Source organism: Prosopis cineraria, unplaced genomic scaffold, assembly GCF_029017545.1.
Source record: "Prosopis cineraria cultivar Desert tree isolate PC_DT_omini unplaced genomic scaffold, ASM2901754v1 PC6, whole genome shotgun sequence".
NCBI classification, from domain to species: domain Eukaryota; kingdom Viridiplantae; phylum Streptophyta; class Magnoliopsida; order Fabales; family Fabaceae; genus Prosopis; species Prosopis cineraria.
Genome location: NW_026555337.1, coordinates 38,853,052 through 38,861,213, shown reverse-complemented (window position 1 = coordinate 38,861,213; position 8,162 = coordinate 38,853,052).

The following is an 8,162-nucleotide window of genomic DNA, read 5'->3' as shown; positions in this document are numbered from 1 at the left end:
CTTTAATTGTATTGTGATATGTGTATAGATTAGTAAAGTCTAGATAAGATGGGAGATTTTACATAATTTGTTCTCTCTATTTTTGCTTACTTTAAAATTAAGACATATAATCATGTAGTGAAATATCCCAAATGCAGGGAAGCTGTGTAGGCTGAAATTTCTACTCTTGAGTAAAATAATACATGGATCCTAACTAAACTCCCTATAGGAAAACATCACATTGGTTAAATGGGTGTTCATAAAAATTTTTAAGGCTGATGGTTCTCTTAATAGGTATAAAGCCAGTTTGGTCATTAAAGGTAAACAAACTAAGGGGATTGACTCCTTTGATACTTTTTCACTTATAGCTAAACTAGCCATAGTTCATTTAATTTTGACCTTGCAAGCTACCAACTCTTAGTTCCTGGAGCAGTTAGATGTCAATAATGCCTTCCTTTATGTTGATTTGAATGAGTTCTATATGGCTCTTCCTCCTTGTTTTAATTCTCTATCACCCAACATTATTTACAAACTTCAAAAGTCACTTTATGGTTTGAAGTAAGTTAGCTGCTAATGGTTTTCTATGTTTACAATTTCTCTTACTTTATATGGCTATCTCCAGTCTAAAGCTAATTATTCTTTATTTGTTAAGAAGACTGATATTGGATATAATGTATTATGACATTATATTTAGCTTAAGTTTTGATGATGACAAATATAGATTAATTAAATAAATGCATGCATGAAATAATAACATTTATATTTATTCCCATGCACATTTTTTTGAGTAAATATTCCTTTGCATATTAATACTTAGACTAACCACTATGTTTGTGATATATTATTGAAGATTATCCAATGTGAGTCAGCATGAAGAGGAAGCCATTGTCATCATTAGCATGCTTTACTCAAGAACAAAGAACATAAAGATGAAGAGGCAAGGTGATCCAAAAAAAGCTTAAGTGAATGAAGACATATAAGCTTAAATCCATTGTAGCCTTCATCTTAATAGGTATAATATCTTTAGGCTTTTTAATCCTTATATTAAACTCATTATTTTTATATGCATTTATTTTAAATCTTAATATGCATTTTTTGTTTTAAAATAAATGGCAAGATATAACTTTAATCTTATTTTTAATCAATTATATCTCACAATATTTGAAAATATTTTCTCTTAAATATTATTTGAAAATAAACTCCATAAAGTTTCTTAAAATTAATATTTACTCGAAAGTAGAGTTTTGTATTTAACACTTGAAGTTTATATTTTGAATTATGAGTTTTAGAGATATATAGTTTTGATCTTTATTCAGTATTTTCTGTATATCTCTTAATATACAAATCCATTTAATGTGAAACTTCTTTCATTTAACAATAGACTTGTAAATATTTTCAAATATGTTTATTTTATTTAGAATAGATTTTATATGAAATTAATATGAGTTTTCAAATTTAGCTGTTAAAGCTTCAAGTACTTCAAAAAAATGCTACTGACCTTTGCTCACCCTTTTGATCATATCTCTTTATATACTTTGAATTTTCACATGGGTCTTATCTAGTTGGAAACTAGATATCCAGAGCTTTTCAACCATAAGTCATTTTCCTAATTTTTACTTCAAATGAAAGAGTTATGAGAATTAAAAGTTGACACATAAATAGTATTGTGGAATTTTAGAATAAAGTGCTTTAGCACTGGTACATTGCAAGTAGCACCTATACTATTCTTGCTATAACACCCATGCCATTTTTTAGCACTCATGTTATTCTTGCTTTAGCACTAGTAATTTGCAAGTAACACCCATGCTACTTTTTCAGCACCCATGTTGCTTTTTAGCACTTGTTCTTTTTGTGTTTTCTTTTCTTTCGGCTATACATCTTTGCTCTTTGACACTCCTTTACCATCTGTACTAAGGTATTAACACTAGTATTAATTCATCTTTCTTCAAAAATTCTAGTGTCTTTTATGTGCTTTAATGAAAAGATACTTTCTCTTTAGCTTTGTTCAACTTTCTCTCTGAAAGAAATCCTCCAAGTTATTTTAACACTCATGCTATTTATTAGCATTGGTACTATTTTTCAAAGCTTTAAAATAGAAGATTTTGTTCAATTTACATTGACATTGATACTTTTTATCAACACTTGTGCCATAAATCCTCATTTGAGAAAAATGTTTATTTCCATTAAATGAAAAATATCATCATCATTTATGAAGAGCCTTGTTCCAATACTATTAAAGTAATGTTTGTGTTATTTTTACTATGCTATCATTATTTCTCATCACAACACTGGTACTATAGCAAATAGCACCAGTATTAAATTGATTTTTCATGCTCTATTTTTTAGTCCCAATCTTAAACTCTTTGAAACTCATTTCTTAGCTATTCTTTTCATTTGCAATTAATTGTGTTTACTTAATAACCTTCCTAGAATCTATCTAAATACAATTATTGCTTGGATCAAACTCCTTATGATTCATTCTTGATTTACACCACCTGTGCCAAAATGCTACACCGATATAAACCTTCACCTACTTTTATCATAGCATTAAATATGTGAATACCATTATATTTGCTTTTGGCATCAACACATAAACCCATTTGAAAACCTGCCAATTCCTTCTATCCCTTTTGGGTAATAATGCTATTGCAAAGCTATAAAGCTATATTAACAAACAATGTTAAAGATTGAACAACAATGAAAAATTGATTTTGTCTAACAGATACTTTATAGGACGTAAAGAGAACTCTGTTGAAAGTACTGAACAGACTTATATTTTATGGAGAAGATCAAAAGAGAGATGGAGACTACTCTAACAACTATTCTAAATGAATATAATGGATCATTTATCAACTCGAACTATAAAAGGACTCATCAAAGCAAAGAAGAGAGTGACACAAATGTGATATCTAATACCTTCGACTACTCTCTATACTTATCTTTAATATTATTGTACTTCAATGTATTCATCTACTCAATAAGTGAGTTTGTATCAGGATCACTTTATGATCAAAATCTCTCTATTATTTATCCAAGCAAACTTAAGATCAGGGTATCTTAAGTGAATGCTAAAATTACCTCTGTGAAGGGGAGAGAAAAAGACTTGTAAGTCTAAGAGATTGTAAGTGGTTTCACGAGTGCCCAAATCAAACTTGTGGGATTTTTGTAAAGGAGAGTGACATAGGCATTAAGTCTGAAATTGTACTATAGCCTCACAAGTGACCAAATTGAACTTGTGGTTATAGCGAAAAATCTCAAGAGGTTCTTAAAGATTGGACGTAGGCCAAGTGGATTAGGCTGAACTATGATAAATTCCCTATGTATTGTTTTTAATCTCTCTCATCTTCATCTGTACTATTTTATCTTCTCATCATTCATATTCCAAGTTTTTGCGGTCAAGAGCTTTAAGCAAAAAATTAAAGGATACTCAATTCACCCTCCTCTTGGGTGACCAGCATATCTTACAATTGATTCTTTAAGTACAATGTTATTAGTTTATGTTGATGACATTATCTTGGCTAGTAATGATTCTGTTGAACTTGCTAATATTAAAGGTTTTATTGATCAGTCTTTTAGAATTAAGGATATAGGTTAGCTTTGCTATTTTATTGGTTAGGAAATAACATGAACATCCTATGGTATTTTTATCTATTAATGGAAATTTTCTTTAGAAATCATTTATGATTGTGATTATCTTGCTTGAAAACAAGCTTCTACCATGATGGACAGATCTACCAAGCTCTCTAAATATGATGGTACTATTGGTTTATTGTTTTGATAATTACAAAATTAAGAGAAGAGGTATTTGTTATGTGTACAGATATAAAGAATCATTAATAAAGAAAAAACCTCAAGAAGCACCAAGAATCAAGAGAAGTTGAAGATATTTTGGATAAGTTATTTAAATCCTCTTAGATTCAATGTGAAAACTTTGAAAGCTTAATTAATTACTTTTCATAATCCTTTAAATGAATGCATCATGTCTCATTTATATGCACTAAGACTCATCTAAGTGTATTAAAGCTTGTAAACAATGACATTCTTATATGTTGAAATACAAAGTAGTTGATTGCTATGTGGGAAGCAAAATCACGTGTGATTGTGCATGTCACTCATGAGATTCTATTGGTTAGGCATACTGATTGCTAAATCATGCAAGAGTCAGGAAGTGATTCATACATGATTTATCACTTGTGTTATGTGATGTCTTAAGCTTTGTTTCTACATGCAAAATCAAGCGTGAGAGCCATTATTATCCATGCAAGTTTTAGCAACTATGCTTCGTTACATTGTGTCAAAGTGTTGTTTCACATGAGTCTGATAGTAGCCACACATGATTTGTTACTTGTTACACAATCACATTTTTCTTTATTGAGTCTTAAGTCATCTCAAGCTAGGTTAGAATTGTTCACTTATATGATCATTGATTCATAAATCTATATCTCTTAATCATATAAAATATTGCTTGAGTCATGTGCTTTTCCACTCATGAAAATGCACCCAGACAAGTTTGTTCATTATTTCTTGCTATTTCATGTGTGATAGACTTCTGGTTCCATATGAGTTATGTTCACAAGAATTGGCTTTGGCATTCTACTAGCCATTTAACACATGAAAGGAAAGAGGTTCCATGCGTGATTTATCATATAGGATTGATGATGGTTTCTTATGTGGAAAACCATGTGTGAAAACTAATGGTTCACTCATAAGATTTAGCACTATGATAAAAAAGCATATTCACAAGTGTAAAACCAAGCGTGAGAGCAAAAAGGTACTACGCGAGTTTTAGCATAAAAAAATGAATGCATATTTATAGATGCAAAGCCATGCATGAGAGCAAAGAAGTCTCACACAAGTTTTAACAAACAAAACTGAATGATTATTCATAAGTGCAAAACCACACGTGAGAGGTCAAAGGGTTCATACGTGATTTATCACATATACATATCTGGAATAATCCAAGTGTAATTTCACGCATGATTCTACTAGTTACTCACAAGAAATTGCACTAATGGATAGAATCATTATTCCAACAGTCTATCAACTACCAAAACTATATATGTAATTTATTTTGAGCTAGAACAAAAACTAATAATCTTTGAGAAAACTAATCTTTATTTAAGCATTTGAAAAGCTTTCAAATTGTACTTATACATCTTACATTTATTCATTATTATTGAAAAGAATTGTGAAAATCTATCATAAGTTTATAATCTTTCAATTGTTATTCCATTTACACATTAGGAGAGTTTTCTACAAAAGCTTATTTCTTTCTTCAAAAATCTTGAAATGGTATTTTTCAAGTGTTTGTAATAACTTGCTAGATTGTAGCAAGATTTGTTGAGTGATTCAAGACAAGTTAAGTCTTGAAAGTTATACTGTGGTGGCAAGCACCCATTGAAGCTTGTGAACTTAGTTGAAAATCTCAAGTGTGATCTTGAGAACTAGACGTAGGCCAAATTTGAGGTTAAACTATTATAAATCATATGTGTCTCATCTTCTTCCTTTATACTTAAGTTCCTTACTCTTTCAATTTTTCAAAATTTTTTTAAGTGTCACCCAATTCACTCCCCTCTTAGATGCTAGTCTATCTTAACATTTTATATTAGAGGTTGGACTCTTGATTAAAGACTTAATAGTTTAAGAGGATTCTATAGCTAGTTTTAGTGACATTGTTCTCCCTAAAGCGCTAAGATAAATAGGCCTCTAGGATTTAATAGTGAAAACTACACCTTCTAAAAAAGTAAGATGAGATTATTTTTTGAAGCCTCAGACCTTGATTTATCGAGATTGTTGAAAATAGTCCTTACATTTCATATAAAATAGTAGAAGGATATCTTATAAGAAAAGAAAGGTGTGAATTCACAAAAAAGGAAAAAAAAACTTATGCTGCTCAACTCCAAGGCTAAATTAATCATTGCAAGTGCCTTGAGTTAACAAGAGTACTTTCATGTGAATAATTTAAAAATAGCAAAGGAGATGTGGGATGCTCTAGAAATTGCTCATGAAGGCACTGAAGGAGTCTAGTAAAATAAAATTAATACATTGACTCAATAATATGAGCTATTCAAGATGAAGCTTAGAGAAAGTATTAAAGATATGCAAGTCAAATACACCATATGATGAATGAGCTTACAACACTTGGAAATATCTATACTTAAAAGGATCAAGTTAGAAAAATCATAGGAGGTCTCCCAGTTAAATGGAAACCAAAACTTATTATCATTGTAAAAGCAAAGAGTGACTCCATGAGATTTGTGGCAGCACTATTTAGAAGTCTTGTTGAGTATAAATGAAGACTCTCCATGCTAAAGAAAGATGTTAATAAGAAGAAGAAGTTACTGGCTCTAAAAATGATATAGTAAGAATCTAATTTTGAGGCTAGTGATAGTGAAGATTCTAATGAAAAAATGGTTATGTTTGTCAAGAAATTTGGCAAATTCTTTGGGAAGAAAAAGTTTGGAAAGAAATTATTAAAGAAGAAGGAAAAGGAAATAATTTGTTATAAATGTAAAAAGCCTAGACACATTAAGACTGACTGTTCTCTAAAATAACAGAGCAAGAGCTATAAGTATGACAAGAAGAAGTTCAAAGCTTATCTCTCTTCAATTTAAGGTGATAGCAATAAGGAGTCCATAAAAAAAGAAGAAGAAAATCTTTATCTGATGGCCAAAAGCCATCTTGATCATGTAAATGATTTAGACTCTAACTCTGAATTTGATTTCATGTTTGAAGAATTAAAAATTGCTTTTGAAGAATTGCATATTGAATCTTTTCTTCTGAAGAAAAATATTTCCCAAGTCAAGAAGAAGCTTAATATTTCTGAAAAGGAAAACATGTTTCTCAAAACTGAGAATGAAGCTTTGAAAAAGAATATTTTGTTTTAGAAAAAGAAACTCCATATGCTTATTGTCCTCTTCATATTTTAGAAAAGGAAGATTTGAAACATACTCTTGCAAAATTTGTTAAGGGTAAAGATAACTTGAACAAAATTTTGAGTCAATAAAGAAGTATATTTGATGAAGCTAGCATAGGCTATAAACATAATAAGAAGCAAAATTATTATAAGAACTTTTTTATTCTTGCCATTATGACTAACTCACCTAAATTCACTTTTTCCTACTGTAATAAGAAAGGGTACATGACTAAGTCATGTATCCATAGGAAGCAAGGGTTAAGTAAAAATATAAAATGAATTCCAAAGAGGTCTACTAAGCCACCAGGACTTAAATAGATTTGGGTAACTAAGAAAACATGACAGTTGTATAAGTATCAAGGAGAGTCGCAAATGAAAAATGGTATCTAGATAGTGGCTACTTTAAGCATATAATTAGTGATAGCTCTATGTTCCTATATATGATAGAAACTAAAGATGGTGAAATCATTACCTTTAGAAACAATAAAAAGAGAAGAATTCGTGGTATAGATAAGGTTGGTAAAAATTCACCAAACTCTCGATGTATTGATAATGTTTACTCGGTTGATGGTTTATGACATAAACTCTTGAGCATATAAGTCAATTATGTGACAAGGATTATGAGGTTATATTTAATGCTGTGCATTGCCTTGTGAGAGATGAACAAACAGGAAAAACCATCCTAGAAGGAAAGAGAGTTCAAAATGTACACTCAATTAAACTTTGTGGCGATGACTCACTGAACACAAAATGCTTCATCTCTATAAATGATGAGAGCTGGCTATGGCACAAGAGATTAGCTCATGTCAACATGATGCAATTGGATAAGCTTGTAAAGAAGGAACTTGTCATTGGCTGCCAAAGATAAAATTTAAAGCTGATAAGCTATATGATACTTGTATGGAGGGTAAACAAACCAAGACTATATTTCAAAGCAAAAATATAGTATCTACATCAAGGCCTCTTAAGTTGCTTCATATGGATCTAATCGGTCCTTCAAGGGTAAAAAGCATAAGGGCTAATCTCTACACCTTTATTATCGTTGATGATTATTCTAAGTTCACATAGACTATCTTCATGTCTCACAAGGATGAAACTTTTGATTATTTTATGGCATTTATATCCAAAGTACTAAATGAAAAGGGTTTGAAAATTGTGAAGATAAGAAGTGACCATGGTAGAGAATTTGACAATTTCAACTTCATTGAGTTTTGTGAAGAACAAGGAATTAGTCATGAGTTCTCAACTCTTAAAATACCTCAACAAA